Source organism: Pinus tabuliformis, chromosome 4_2, assembly GCF_031772625.1.
Source record: "Pinus tabuliformis cultivar Carrire ecotype Pingquan chromosome 4_2, CPIR1, whole genome shotgun sequence".
NCBI classification, from domain to species: Eukaryota; Viridiplantae; Streptophyta; class Pinopsida; order Pinales; family Pinaceae; genus Pinus; species Pinus tabuliformis.
This window is the reverse complement of record NC_142304.1, coordinates 1,167,692,691-1,167,709,552: the sequence shown is the minus strand read 5'-3', so window position 1 is coordinate 1,167,709,552 and position 16,862 is coordinate 1,167,692,691.

The window sequence follows — 16,862 nt, the reverse complement described above, 5'->3', positions numbered from 1 at the left end:
TTTTAAATAGCAATTTAGGACACACTAAATTGACCAAACAATAACTTTGGACACAAAGCAGCTCAATGTGTTGCCTACAAAACTATCATGACTAGAGAATCTCAAAAACAGAGGAGTATGACTAGGATCATGGAAAGGACCTACAACAACTTTTCTGCTCTTGAAAATGAAATAGAATGTTCTATTTGTAACATCTTCGGTCATGAAGATTCTGAATGCAGGGGCAGGTTTCGGCAGACAACTCAGAAGGAACAAGCCTCAAGTGCCAAAACATGGAGAATGAAAGAATCGCAACCAGAAATATGTGGTATAGCCTTATGTGCGAAAGGGCAGGAAAATCAATGGTACATCGACAGTGGATGTTCGAAACATATGACAGGTGATAGAGAAAAACTTTAGTCATATAGTGCCTTAGAAAAGGAGAAGAAGGTCTCATTTGGAAATGACACCCCTGCACTCATAAATGGTAAAGGTTCTATTCTTTTAAAAGAAAAGGTCAAAGCGGGAAATGTTATGTATGTTGATGGCTTAAAGCATAATATATTGAGTGTCAGTCAAATGTGTGATCAAGGAAATGAGGTGATATTTCGATCAAATGGATGTATTGTTCATGAGCTTGATACAAGAGAAATAGTGATCAAAGGCATAAGGACTCCAAATAATCTATACATTCTCAAGGGAGGACAACAACAATGCTATCTGAGCAAGAATGATGAAAATTGGCTATGGCACAGAAGATTGGGGCATCTAAGCTTCTCTCAGATAAGGAAAGAATGCAAATATCAGGCAGTTCGTGGTCTTCCAGACATCAGAATTCTAGACAATACAATATGCAAATCATGTCAGTTTGGCAAGCAAACCGGAACTAACTTCCCTGAGAAGGAAGGATCAGCTAGCAGGCCACTTGAACATGTCCTTACTGATGTGTGTGGTCCATCTAGGAAAATGTCACCTCGAGGAGAAGAATATTTTGTATTATTCATTGACGATTTTTCAAGGATGTGTTGGATAGGAATTATGAAGCACAAAGGCGAAGCCCTTGAAAAGTTCAAATCATTCAAAGCCTTGGTGGAGAATGAATCAAATCGCAGAATAAAATGCCTCAGGTCTGATCAAGGAGGAGAATTTACCTCGAATGAATTTTTCGATTTTTGTGAAGAACATGGAATAAGAAGGGAATTCTCTACAGCTAGGACTCCTAAGCAAAATGGAGTAGTATAAAGGATGAAAAGAATGGTTCAACAAATGGCTCGTGTTATGCTTGATGAGTCTGGAACTCTCGCAACCTTCTAGGGTGAAGCCGCATTTGTAACAGTTACTATTCTGAACAAGACAAACGTCCGGGTAAACAACACTAAGACTCCTCATGAACTATGGTATGGTAAGACTCCCACGGTAAAATACTTCAAATTTTTTGGGAGCAAATGCTACATCAAAAATACTGATGAAAATCTTGGCAAGTCTGAACCTAGAGCAGATGAAGGCATTCTCCATGGTTACTTTCCCCACAGCAAAGCATACAAGTGTTACAATAAAAGGCTTGGAAAAATTGTTGAAAGTATTGATGTAGTGGTTGAAAAAGAAGAAAGCACTCCTAGGTAGGTAAGATCTGAAGACTTTGAAGATGATGAGGACTATCCATCAACATAAAATCATATTCATGATGAAGAGGAAACCCATGTGGCACCAGAAGAACAGATAAGGATATAAGAAAAGACTCCATCCAGGTATGTTCAGAAGAATCATCTAGAGTCTCAAATTTTTTGGCAAAAAGAGGCAGGTGTACAGACAAGAAGGACCATTTTAGAAGCTTCAAGCTATCTAGCATTGCTCTCCTCCACTGAACCAAAAAATGTAAGAGAGGCATGAAAATATGAATGCTGGGTAAAAGCCATGGAGGAAGAACTTGAGCAGATTGAAAAGAATAACAATTGGGAGTTGGTTCCTAGACCAAAAGATAAGAATGTCATAGGAACAAAATGGATATTCAAAAATATGCTAAATGAAAATGGAGATGTGATTAGAAACAAGGCCAGACTTGTTTGCAAAGGGTATGCTCAACAGGAAGGCATTGACTTTGAAGAAAATTTTGCACCAGTTGCCAGACTAGAGGCCATAAGGATGTTCCTTGCTCTTTCTAGCTTTCAGAAGTTCAAAGTATTTCAAATGGACGTGAAGTCTGCTTTTCTAAATGGAGACTTGGATGAAGAAGTGTATATTGAGCAACCAGATGGGTTTATCCTTGGAAATGATCCAAAGCTTGTATGCGGACTCAAAAAGGCTCTCTATGGCCTCAAACAGGCTCCAAGGGCTTGGTATTATCGCTTGGATAAATATCTTCGTCAACAAGGTTTTATAAAAGGATCAACTAATAGCAATCTTTATATAAAAATTGACAATGATAAGTTGCTAATACTTGTTGTGTATGTTGATGATATCATCTTTGGTAGCAATGAAGAATACATGAGTCAAAATTTTTCCTTAGTAATGCAGAAAGAGTTTGAAATGTCTATGCTTGGTGAGCTCACATATTTTCTTGGTTTACAAGTCCAACAAAAGAAAGATGGAATCTTTCTATCACAAACCAAGTATCTCAAGAAGATATTGAAGAAATATGGGATGGAGGATTTGAAACCAGTATGTACCCCTATGGTGACAGGATGCAGCCTCAATGCAATTGATGAATTGGCACTAGTACATCAACCAACCTACAGATCCATGATTGGTAGTCTAATCTATCTAACAGGTACCTGACCAGACATTATGCATCTAGTGGGAATAGTTGGAAGGTTTTAGGAAAATCCAAAGGAAACTCATCTTCGGGCAGTTAAGAGAATTTTCAAGTATATTCAAGGAACTCAAAACTATGGCTTATGGTATCTAGAGGTACAGATCTCACACTTCATCCATATACAGATGTAGATTGGGCAGGGAGCATGGATGACAGAAAAAGCACTAGTGGTGGTGCATTCTTCATGGGTCCTAGATTAGTATCTTGGTTCAGCAAGAAACAAAGTTCTATTGCTTTATCTATAGCTAAAGCAGAATATGTAGCTGCTGCATCTTGTTGCACACAACTCCTTTGGATGATGCAAACATTGCAATATCTTCAAATCACTTGTACTCCACCTATCTCCATTTTTTGTGATAATACAAGTGCTATCAGTATCTCAAAGAATCTTGTCATGCATTCAAAGACTAAGCATATATTGATCAAGTGTCATTTTCTTCGGGAACAAGTGCTAGAACAAAAGGTCAAATTAGAGTATGTTCCCTCTAAGGAACAAGTTGCTAATATTCTCACAAAACCACATCCCAAGGAGACATTTGAATACCTCAGACAAAAGCTGGGGGTAGTTGATGCATTATCTTGCTATTGAATCCTGTCTGTTTCAGAGAAAAGTGGTTGTACGCGAGTTTCATGAGGAGGATCCACGTACATACGCAAGTTTCTATGGATAAAATCACGTATATGTTGGTTTGAAGGAAATCAGTGGGGAAATCCTATGGTTGAAAAGAGTCTGATATGGGTTTGACAGAGACCAACTGGCACAGGTTCAAGGGCTGCAGATAAACTTCTAATAATGCATTGTTGGCATTACCTTAGAAACTCTTGGTTCGTGTACACAAGCTATTTTTGGTTTCAGGTGGATCAGGTGCAGAAGGAGAACAGAAGGAGAACATGGTTGCTGATCTGAATAGTGATTGACAGATGCTACTGATATTTGTTATTGGTGACTTTCATAGTCTTGCTCTAAATTTTTCGTCTCTATGTCATGTATATCTTTTATTGTCAAGGTCATGTAATGGCCTATTTTGGTTTCCCCACTATGCCTGGGATGAATGATGTAATGTACTTGGTTATCATATGTAAACTTCTGATGTATCCCAACTTGTTTGGGTGGATGATCCCCACTTGGTTGGGTGATGGATGTTTGTATAGAGTCTTTTGGTGATAGGAAGGTCTTTTATGATGTATAAGTCATGGTTCTTCTTAAAGAACATCTTTTTGCAGATCTTGCCTACAGTCAGGGGGAGCATGGTCAACACAGCAGAGCAAATATTTCAGCATGTAATCAGGGGGGAGCATAACCCTTTGCCCTTGATGACAAAGGGGGAGAATGACTTTGAGGATCTTGGGGTTACCATCAAGTCCAAAGGGGGAGATTGTTGGCATTATGACACAGGTGTGAGGCTATGGCACAGGTGTTGTCCTTGATGGCAACTCACTCTGGTGACAGATCACAGTTTAGGTTCTCAGAATGAAAGGAAAAAGATATATATGCAGGTTCACCTTGACCAAGCCGCGTATACACGTGGGTTAGACGTTCCAAAGACACGTATGCGTATACACGCACTTTCATGCAAGGGAATGTGCGTACATGTGGGAGAACTTATTTTTGGTCTGTGGTATTTAGTCCTTGGTATTTGAACCTATGGTTTTGGACCATGGTATCTCGTCCGAAGTGTTGATCCCAAGTATTTGGTCCATGGTATTGATTTGTTATGGTTTTGGACCATGGTATTGTGAAAGGCCTAAGGCTATAAAAGAGGAAGGAGATCATTAGGCAAGGGTATCATCTGAATTATTGAATATCTAATGCAGAGCTAGATCTGGAATACTGGTGATTGGTTTATGGTGCATAGCTAGATCTGAATGAAGGAGGAACCCAAGTGCAAGGAGAAGGATGAAGTTCTATTGATGGGTCAAATCTTAAGGCTTGAATAATAGCTTCTTTATGTGATTTTGATCTGTTAAATTTGGCGCATAACTTGATCTATAAATCTGATAATCTGGGTATAACTGATGCCTGAATATTTGGAAGAGTGAATTATCTTTTGTAGATCTGTACGTAGGTTCAGGGAAGAAAATAAGCGTATACACGCTGGTTCAGCAACTCAAAACATTGTATACGCAGGTTGGTCTTAACACAGAAGCATATGCATGCAGGTTTCTAAATATTGAAGTAGCATACATCTCTTGAATTATGTTCTAGCTGCTTCTATTTATTACTGCAATGATCTGGGTTCAGAATTGGTGTGTGGTTACTATCACTGTGTACTAGGTACAATTGTCAGAGAAGTGTCTATTTGATTCAGTTTTGATTGGTGAAAAGGAGATTGTTTGATGCAGAGATTCTTGATGTTTGATTGATGTTATTCATGGATCTAGTCTGAAAATTTATGAAACGTGGTCCCTGGAAGAAAGAAAAGGTTGTAGCCTTTTATAGATCAGCACCTACGTACTAGTACCTCAGCTAGTACATGAGCTAAGGGGGTTTTAGCTCCCTTCCAGGAGAGGCTGGAGAACGAGAGAAGGTTCTAGCCTTCTGCAGGTTGAAGCCTGCATATTGGTATAAGTTTGCACCAGTACAGAAACATTGTAAAAAGAAGTTTCTAATTGAAAGAAGATAGAGAGTCATTGCAGTAGGTGGTTTTCACCCACATTTGGTTTCCACCTTATATCTGGTGTTCTTATGTGTGATTTCCTGTTCTGTTTTACTGTTCCTGGTTACTGTTCATATGTTTTGATGCACATATTAATGATTAACATCTAAAGAATGATCTAACTTACAAGTCTGCTCATATACGCGTGTTTCCTTAACTGAAGTTGCGTATATACGTGGTTTTCTCTAACTAAAGTAGTGTATATGATTTGGGTGTAAAATGAAAAATAATTGACTTGATAATACTGATTCCCCCCCTCCTTCTCAGTATTATTTCCAACAAGAGGCTACTTGACATTATGTAAAATTTTTCTGAATATCATTTTAATAAAGTAGTTTTCTACCCTTTGGACCTGGGATCCATCACGGTATTATTGTTCAGTATGTTTTCCATGTAATTCACTTACACATTATGTTTTTTCTACTTTGTTTCAGCATTATCCAAATGATATGTTAGGAATTCATCCGTAATGATGCACCTTTCATGATGATTTTGTTGTTAGTTGTAATGGTTGTCTTAGCAGAATTCATCCTTTGCTAGATGCTCTGTTGAGAAACCTCGTTATTCTCTTTCATCTAAAGTTTCTACTGCATATCCATCCTTTTTTTGATGCCTGCAGGGCAGTGGGCTTTCTACCCTATGCTACTCACATTCACAATCTTTATTTGGCTGAACATGGTACTTAATTTGCCCCAAGTTTGCCGGTAGAAACTGGCATCGATTCCATAGTCCAAATCATCCTTTTTATTGCTGTTTCGACCCAAAACAAATCCAATCAAATCCTCTAGGCTACTATACCTAGCCTAAAATCCATATTTGATTCAATCATCTTGACTGAAATTCACAAGGAGAGAGTCCTCTCCCGACCGAGTAGGGCTAGCTACCAGGTTAAGCATGGTTTCATGTTACCCTAAACTTACCTTCCTTTAGCCTGAGGTCGATCTAGGCACTAACACCATCCAAAGACAAAGAGTTTTTCTTGGGCTTTTTCTGTGAGCTAGGTTCTGCAGGGGGATAAAGAATAACATTTTTCATATTTTCCCCATTTGAAATTATCATCTTTCCTGATCGACATCCGATGTAGGCATCAGCGATTTCAAGCCATGATCGTCCTAAAATAAGGGGATGACCACCAGCTGGGGACTATGTATGCAAGAGTAGGAGATCAACGGGTAGCTCCAAGAGTCCACTGAAATCGCTATGTCTTCCAATTTCCCTATCGGTCTGATTGTAGATCTGTCATGTAATTCTAAGACTGTAGGGGTTGGCTTGAGGTCACGCAATCCCAGTGTAAGCATGGTTTCGAAAGTGACATTAATTGTAGCACCCAAATCTACTAGTACATTCGGAATATCTACCCCATTAATCTGAACTATTAGAATTGGGTTCCCAGGATCCCCATATTTTATAGGCATAGCCCTTCCCAGCATAATGTTTGGCAATCTCCCCATAAGATGAATTGTAAGTGGATCTTTTGTTTTCTTCCCAGGTCTCTTGAAACAATGTTCTCTAATAGTTTTAGCGTAAATAGTTACATCTTTCATAGCCTGAAGTAGGGGGATTTTGACAAACAAATTCGGCAATTCTCCTAAAAGATCAAATTCCGGTTGAGGGACTGGTTTGCTCAAGGCTAATCATTCTGGATAAGAAGGATTGGTTTGACAGGCCTGATTAATAGTCAAATGAGAAGGAGAACGTTCCACATATGGTTGGGTTGTCTCATCCCTGACTGCTTGAGACTCTGGATTCTCATCATCAAGATGTTCAACAATAACGGGGGATGTAGAAGAATTTACTAGACGGCCAAATCGTAGATTTATCTCATTAAACCCCACAATATAAATGTTGTACGAAGGAAGGTGGAGGGTTTATGCTTACTAAGAACCTTTATTTTTTGGCTTTGGGATTGGACGAATAGGAAGTTGAGGCTGGAGAGGAGGATTATTGGAGGGGACGTTAGAGGGTAGTTGTAATTGTTGTTGCTGTGTAGGTTGAGGAAATTGACCAGTAGGGGGAACAGGACTATGCCAACTTTGAGACCATGAAGAACTTGAATTAGGTTGAGGACACTGTTTGGTCAATTTAGTGTGTCCTAAATTGCTATTTAAAATGTAAATCTGAGAGTCGTAAACTGTTGAAGTGAAGTGCACTGTATATGCAAGATAACCAATTCCCTATTTCTTTGTCGTTTTTTAGTTTTTGGTTTGTTTTTGGGTTTATCTTCTGTTGATTCCCTAATGTGAGATGACAGAATTGAAAGTCAAGTATGGATGGCAATGGTGACTTCTACTTTGATTTTTTCAAAGTTCTCAAAAAGGTTTTCAAACTGGCTGCGATGAAATCAATTCCCAAGAAAAAAATAAAAATGTACCAAAACAGTGAGCTAGTGACAATGAAGCCCAGTATCCTTGCTGCTGTATAAAAAGAGAAAAAAACTGAACTCAAAGCAATTCACAGACTGTAAGCAAAGCAAACTAAATCACACTACTTCAACTCATATTTTGACCCCTCACCATTCGAATCGCTCTGGCTATAGGAGGTAATCATAAACAAATTAAGTAATCTGATATCTAAATTGCAGGAAATGAAATTGCATAAAATGAAACTAAGATTAAACTACTCATTCATATTTCAATCTCTAAAAATGACATGAATAATCTAATCACTAACTTGCAGAAAAGTAAACTAAATCATACTACATCAACTAATATTCTGATTCCTCACTATTTGAGTCGCTTGGATATAGGAGGTAATCATAAACAAATGGATTAATATGATATCTAAATTGCATGAAAGTAAATGAGAAAAACAGAACTGAAAGAAATGACAATGTTGGAATTAAAACTCAGAATCATAAATCAGCAGAAGGACAAGATGATTTCATGTCACTAGTCATTAAAAACTATGTAAATTACCCGGGCTGTCTACAAGAACTTGAAAGAAAAGCACTGATCAGTTAACATGAATATCATGAGAAAGCATAAAAGAAAGTATGGACAGCAGTTAACATGAATATCAAAACAGTGTAATATATACAAGCAAATTATTATGAAAGCAGTAACATAATGAAAGCAAGCAAGAAACTGTACAATAGATACAGAGCCTTGGTGTACATGGGCCCTCTACAACCTCGGCCAATCAATACTCAATCACAAATTGAACTTAAGAACTCTGTCGTCTCATATATTAAAGTGAAGGCATAAGATAAAGATAGAGCACGGCACATTGGGCTCGTTAAAACAGTCAAGATTACAGATAAAAAGCTAACTATCAAGCGTATGATAACGCGTTATTTATAACTGAGGATGCTATAACTAATTCCTAAATTCTGCACTGCCAAACAGACACGTGAATATCCACGTCCTGAAATCTAGCAGTATGGTAGCCGTGACAATTAAATCTATGGAGTGGTGGCTATTCGATTTGGTTCACGGATAAGTCCACAGGTGTTATCACACCTCCGAAGATTGAGGAACTTGCCACGCAAATCTTCACGTGATAAAAACAGAGTCGTGCCACCACAAAACTCTTGGTTTGACCACTGCTTTGACCGCCCTTGACCATGGTTGTTTGTGAATGATTAGGCTGAACCAAGGGGACACACTCCATGTACACATCATTTGCAGCTTTCCCATGTGGCCGGATTCTCCAGTGGACACCTGTAACATAGTCTTCAACAAAATGGCTATGAAACTTGAGCTGGTTGCGGAAAGTGACAAGTTTCCGCAGCTGATTGAACAAAAATCTAAATCAAACAGCAATAACAAGACATAGTTAGGAAACCATTTTATAAGCTCTTTCTAAACTAATATGCAATGATTTGACAGCTTGGTGGGTCAAGTAAATGGAAAAGAAGGCTGAAAAGGTGTATAGGGAAGATGCAAGTTTGGGACTCAACATACCCCCACTGTGAAGGTGTTGCATGTCCTCATGCAACCAAAATTTTAGTCATTCCCCTTTAATCCATATGTTCTGAAGCCTCTGCTAGTACATCCAGTCCTCTTCTCTTCTTTCTTGGTGCTACCACCATCCTGGGTTTCCTTATCAGACATCTGAATTTGAGATTGATTAATTCTCTGCTCAACTTTCTGCACTTTTTCTTTAGTTTCTTGTTCTTCTTTTGCCATAGTCCCAAATGAAGCATAGTATTATCATGAATAATTTTGTCCACTTTTCTCTTCTCCTTAAGTGCTTCATTTTCTTACTTAATATGCATGTTTAGAACCTCTAATTCAAACACTTCTTTCTTTAAGGATTGGACTTGTGCATCTTGTGTCATGTGGGGCAGAGTGGTACTCAGGCCTGCAGCTGTCTTTTCTAAAGATTCAAGGTAGTCATACACCTCTTGTTGACTTGGATCTATTTAGGGTGTTTTTCTTGGACTGACTTCAAATTCTTGTGGAGGAGGAGGACTGCTTTCTAGCTCTGGCTGAGAAGGGCTTTCATCAACATGTGGAGGACTAGTTTCAATACTTGGCTGAGGACGAGGTGGACTACGGCCAGCTGGAGGTTTCTCGGGTGTTTCCCCACCCAAGTCAATGAAGTGGGGTTGCTTTACTTGTGTTTTACTCCCCCTTCCTCTAAGCCTGTTGCTTCTTCTTAAATACTGTGGACTAGTGCTCCCTTCTTCTATGTTCTGTTTTCCTTTTTCCTTCTTCTTTGCTGTAGCAGCTTGTTTTTGAAGATGCACTAGTCTCTCAAACAATGTTTGATAGTCTTCCTCTATAGATGGCTCAGGTGATTGGTAGACTTCTTCTATGTTTCTTTTGCCTTTCAATTTTCTCTGTTTCTTGTCCTTAGTTCTTTTCTCCTTTTCTTTTTGACCAACTTCTTGAGTTTTGGTAATAGGAGAGTCTTGGACTATGGCACTCTTTTCTTTTCTCCTACTCCTTCTCGGTGTCTTTGGTGTACTACTTTCAGGTGCCTCAGATGGCTCTTGAAAGTAATTTCTTACTAAGAATCGTTCCCAGGTATCTTTGTTTTTCTTCAGTTGGTCTTCAATGAGAATCCTTACAAGTCCATGATGATATAAATGAGGTTCTATATTTCCTATGTGCTTTTGGACTATGGTACTCATCTTTTTCAAACTCAGCAGTAAGAAATAAGGCAAATTAAGAGTTTGACTCTCTAAGAAGTTCATCAGTAACCTAGCATGATATATGTACATTGAACCAAAGCGTCCTTCACAAGTGATAAACTTTTGGATGATTAACAGTAAGCTGGCCCATACTTCTTTCAATGCATGAATAGGAATTCCTTTTGTAAACACAGTAATGTCCATACTTGGGTTACGTAGCATAATTCTCCATGCCTGCTCGTCCACACTTTTGTTTTTAAACCAACGCTCACCTTCCTGGGGCAAGTCTGTGGCAGCTGCTACTGTTGCTTCAGTGACCGTGAGCTTTAAGTCTCCAATTTCCACCATCTGGCCGTCGAAAGACCGTGCAAAGGCTTTCGTTACCTCCTTGTTATGGCCCTTAAATTTTTGGATGAAGCGTAACCATTTTGCTTTCTTCAGCAAATCTTTTGCTTGAGGGTAACCTTCTAAATATTTAGGTCCTTCCGGTTCTGCCCTTAGTAATCGTCCCATCCTTTCCTCTGTTTTGAAATTCAACTGAAAATTCAATTGCATGTGAGGGTTTAGCAGAGGTAAGGTGGCTCAGTTGCAGGGTTTATGGCAAAAATACAGTGGCTGCAATTGGAGGATAACAGGTAATGGGAGTGTTTCGGAATTGCAAGCGGAACAGAGGATGAGCAGCCGAGGTGAATTCACAAAATGAAGTGCAGACGTATGTGAAGAAGATGGTTTTAACAGAATGGTAAGGAAATGGAGTGAAGTCGGGATTTTGAATTGAACGGCTGCATACGAAATGTTACACGTTTAATGAATGGCTACGGAAAATGCGGTGGAGAGGAGCCGTAATGAAATAGGTCACATCTCATGATTACAAGTGGTGTATGAAAGTGCAGTCGACTATGAGTTTAAACCCGAAAATCAATCATGAGACCGTTAAGGAATAAATGCATGGTGTGCGGAATAATGTCGTGGGATGGTAATGGGTAATGGAGCTATTGTGATAATCATTGCACATAGTAGAGCTTTTATGGTTTGACAACTATGCAAAATTGTGCCTTTAATTGCTATTTGAAAGAAATTTTTGCTCATACCTTTGGAATCCTTGTCATTCGTTGTCCATTAACCTTTAACCAAATGCTCTCTATTGATGTCTGGAGATGATCCATGTCTTCATAGCATATGCTCAGTCACACCTGCATTTTTATGATTATTTCACTAACATTTTGACTGTAAATTTGAAAAACAGAGTGGTGGCTGCGGAAATTGCTTCTGGCTGCGAAAACTATTTCTGGCCGTGGAAACTACTTCCAGCTGCGGAAACTGACATAGCACCGACTTGGCTGAACAAAGATAGTTAGATAATAACTAACTGAGTGGAAATGGTCTTGAAAGAGACATTTATTGATGAAATGGAATGAGATGAAGCGGAGTGAAGTGAAATGAAAATGAAATGGAGATGGAGTGGAATGGCAAATGAAGTGGAGTGAAAATGAAAAAGAAGGGGAATTTTTTTTTTTTTGGAAAATATAGAGTGTCAGGTGTCCCTGATTTTCACTCTACATTTTCTGTATAAGACCGCCAATCAGTGATTGGTTTTCAGGCTTATACAATTTTATTATTTTTTTTAACTGAAAGAAACAAAGGCTAGGCTGGTGGGGAAGAAGGATTCTTCTAAACCAGCATTATTGCATAATTCTCTTGAAATATTGACAAATTCCTCTTTTGAGAGTGGCTTATCATAAATTTTCAATCTGTGGCCATTCACAATAAGAGGAGTTTGAAATTTATCAATGGTCTTGATTCTTACCGCTCCATTGCTAAAGACTTTGTTAATCTCATATGGCCCAAGCCAATGGGTCTGAAATTTACCTTTGAAGTCTTTAAACTTGGAATTAAACAGTAGTGCCCAATATCCCTCTTGAAACTTTTTCTCTTTGATGTATCTGTCATGCCACTTAGCTCTTTGATGTTGAACTAGATCAGTTCTTAAGATTGCTTCTTGTCTGATCTCATCTAGCTCATTCAGCTGCTCCATTTTGTGCTTTTGGGCTTCTGATAGGTTCATCCGCAACTGAACTGCCATCTTGAAAGTCTTGACTTGAAACTCAATGGGGAGCATGACTTCTTTCCCATAAACGAGTTCATAGGGAGAATGTCCTGTTGTATTCCTCCATGTAGTTCTATAGGCCCACAAGGCTTCAGGAAGTCTTTCTGCCCAATCTCTTCTGTGTAGATGAACAGTTTTGGTGATGATGCTTTCAATAACCTTGTTTGTAGACTCCACTTGGCCATTTGTTTGCAGATGGTAAGGAGTAGATTTTCTGTGCTTGATTTTGTATTCTTCCATCAGCTTCTTCATTAAGTTAGATGTAAATTGACTTCCTTGATCTGTCACAATTTCTCTTGGGACACCAAAACGAGTAAAAATATCCTCATAAAGAAAATTAACAACTGAATTTTCAGTAGCAAAAGTAATGCTTTGGCTTCTACCCATTTAGTGACATAATTAGTGCATACCAGTATATACTTCTTCTGCTTAGATGGTGGATTAATGGGTCCAATGAAATCTAAAGACCATTTTTCAAAGGGTTCGATGAGTACCTGAGGTTGTAATGGAATTTCATTTGAAAGAGTTGGTTTCCCTACTCTTTGGCAGCTGTCACACCTTCTGACATATTGTTTTGAATCTTTGAAGAGGGAAGGCCAATAATATCCTAAAGAAAGGATTTTATAGGCCATCCTTTTGTCAGCAAAGTGTCCACTGCATGGTTCATCATGACATGCCTTAAGGATGTCAGGCATTTCATCTTCCCGAACACATCTTCTGATCACACAATCTAGCCCTCTTTTAAACAATTCATTAGAAATCCATGAATAATTTGAACTGTCCTAAATAATTCTTCTTTTTTCACTAGGAAATAAATGTGGAGGTAGCTTCCCTGTAACCAAATAGTTAGCAATATCTGCATACCAAGGAGTCTTAGTAGTTACTGCAAATAAATATTCATTTGGAAACGTATCCTCTATAGGAGAATCTTCGTTAGTATTTTGGATCCTAGACAAGAAATCAACTACTATATTTTGTTTCCCTGGTCTATCCAACACAGTAATATTGAATTCTTGTAAAAGTAAGAGCCATCTTGTAACTCTGCCATTAGTAACAGGTTTATTCATTAGATATCTAATTTCAGAATGATCAGTATGGACAAAAGTTTCATAGCCTGTTATATAATGTCTAAACGTATTGACTGCATGAACAACAACTAAGAACTCTTTTTCAGTCACAGTATAGTTCAACTCAGTGGGAGTCAAATTTTTACTGGTATAGTAAATGGCATAAGGAACTAAATCCTTTTGACCCAACACAGCTCCTAGAGCTGTATCTGAAGCATCTGTAGAAATATGAAAAGGAAGTTTCCAATTTGGTCCTCTCAAAATGGGTGCTTCAGATATTCTTGTTTTCAAAGTTTCAAATGTTGATTGACAATCAGGATCCCATTTGAATTCACAGTCTTTTGTAAGTAATTTGAAGAGGGGAGATGCTATTTTGGTAAAGTTTTCTATAAATATTCTATAGTACCCAGTAAATCCTAGAAAACTTCTAACATCTTTTTGACAATTTGGAATAGGCAACTTGGAGATGACTTCAACTTTTGATCTATCAACTTTAATCCCATCCCCTGAAATATGATGTCCCAAAACAATACCTTCAGTAAACATCATAAATCATTTTTCATGACTCAATGAAAGGTTTTTTTCTTTACACCTTATAAGGACTTTTTCCAAATTCTCTAATGCCTCTTCAAATGAATCACCATAAACTGTAAAATCATCCATATAAACCTCTACACAATCATGGATTAGATCAGAAAAGATTCCTAGTACTGCCCTTTGAAATGTTGTGGGTGCATTACATAATCCAAAAGGAAGCAATCGGTAGGCAAAAGTTCCCCATGGACAGGTAAATGTGGTCTTATCTTGATCTTTAGGTGCTACTTGAATTTGATTATAGCCACTAAAACCATCCAAGAATGAAAAGTACTTTTTTCCTGTTAGAGTATCTAATACCTGATCAATAAAGGGTAAAGGAAAGTGATCCTTCAAAGTTGCTTTGTTCAATTCCCTATAGTTAATGCATACCCTCCATTTACCATTCTTTTTAGGTACTATAACCAAAGGAGAAACCCATCGGCTATCTGAAATTGGATAAATGAAGTTTACATTGAGTAGTTTTTGGAGCTCTTCTTTCACTATCTCCCTAAGGTTTGGATTCATCCTTCTCTGAGTTTGTCTGATTGGTCTACTGTTTTCCTCAATATAGATGTGATGAATGCAAGTCTTACGGTCAATACCTTTCATATCGGTATACTCCCATGCAAATGCAGTAGAATGTTTTTGCAAGATTTTGGTTAGCTCTCCTTGTTGTGATTTCTCCAAGTTTTTGTTGATATTCAATGTTTTACCTGGAAGGATCTCAATGGCGGAACTACCAAACTCTTCCATAGAGTAAAGAGACATTTGTCTAGATGATAGATACTCAATGTCATAATATAACTGAAATTGTGTGTGGTCATATTCTGAAGACGTTTCAAAGTTTTCTAATGTGTTCAGAATTTGACTATCTTGACTGATTTCAGAAATAGTAAAGACAGGGTGTATAGTATCCTCATCATCAACCCATTCATTATCCCCTACTTCTATAATTGCTTTTGCTGGAGGATACAGATTTAATTTCTTTGTCAAACTACCATCAGAAATATACATATCCCCAGACCTACAACTGATAAAAGCATCAGCTGTGGCTAGCCAAGGTCTTCCTAAAATGAGTGGGTGTCCTCCTAGATTACTCTTGGGAGTTAAAATAATGAAATATACTGGATATTCCCAAGAATCTAAGAAGACCGAAATGTCTTCTAATACACCATCTGGTTTAATAATTGATCGATCTGCAAGTTGCAGTAAAGTAGGTATAAAAAGAAGATTAGAAAGTTTTAACTGTTCCATAGTCTATCTACTCATAATGTTGATAGCAGCCCCTAAATCAATCAAAGTATTTGGAATCTCTACCCCATTGATATGTGTTTTGACAATTGGACTACCGGGATCTACATACTTCTACATAGTAACTTTTCCCATCATGATATCTGCAATTTTTCCTACCAGGTGGATTCTTCTTGTATCTCTTGGTTTCCTTCCTGGTCTTTTGAGACTCAACTCCTTTATTGTTTTTGCTAGAATAGGAATCTCTCTAATGGCTTGTAACAAGGGAATCTTGATACAGACATTCTTTAATTCATCTAAAAAATCATAATCGGGCAACAAGATTTGTTTTTCCAGCCCTTTGTCAATTTGTAATCTTTCAGGAAAAGGAGGTGTAGATGAAGATGCGGGTTGCTCAACTATAGGAGTTGTGGGGGTTGACTATTTTTCTTTTTCTTTTTGAGTACTTGGGTTTTGAATAGGTACTACAGAACCTTTATTGGCTTCAAGAGAATCTTCCTCAGAAATGCTTTGCTTTTGAGCATCTACAGAAGGCTTGTATAAAACTCTACCAGATCTTAGTTGTACATCATGAAGAGGAGAAATCATATAGGTAGAAAATTGTTGTCCTTCTACCATGTAAGCATTTTGAGGGTTTTTATTGTTGGGGTTCGGCAATGGCTCGGAAGGTAGTTGATTTGTCTTCTGTTGGAATGGAAGAAAGAGTTGAGAATTTGGACTCTGTTGAGAAGGTTGTTGTTGTTGTGGAAATGGCAATGATAATTGTGGATTTTGATTTGGAAGTTGTGGAGCTTGTTGATTTTGAAAAGATGGAGGATATTAATAAAATTGAGCAAATCTCCCATAAGGATTTTGCATACCTTGTACCCATGATTGAAAAGGATTTTGAGGTTGGGACCAAGGTTGTTGCCAAGGATTCCAATTTGGTGGGGGTTGAAAGTTCATAGAGTTGTTAAACCCTTGATTTTGTTGCCCCTGCCAAGGTCTCCTTGCAACAAAACAGAGAGACTCAATTGAATTTGGATATTCTTGAAATACAGCTTTGAGCCCAGGAATTGAAGGAAAATCCTTGGTCTCATGGTATTCTGAACAAATCACACATGTTTCTACAACTTTTGCATCCAAGGGACATTCCCTTAGAGCATGTTTCTTCCTACATTTTGGACAAAAGATAGCCAAAGCTTCAGCTTCTGCTTTCTGCTTGTTTTGTATCTTAAGGGTGTCTAGTTGCTCACTAAGACTCCCTAAAATATCAGTTTTGATTTCATCAAGCACGTTGCCAATCTCAACCCTACTTACTGATCCGGTTGCAGATTTGTTTGCTCTAATGAGAGAA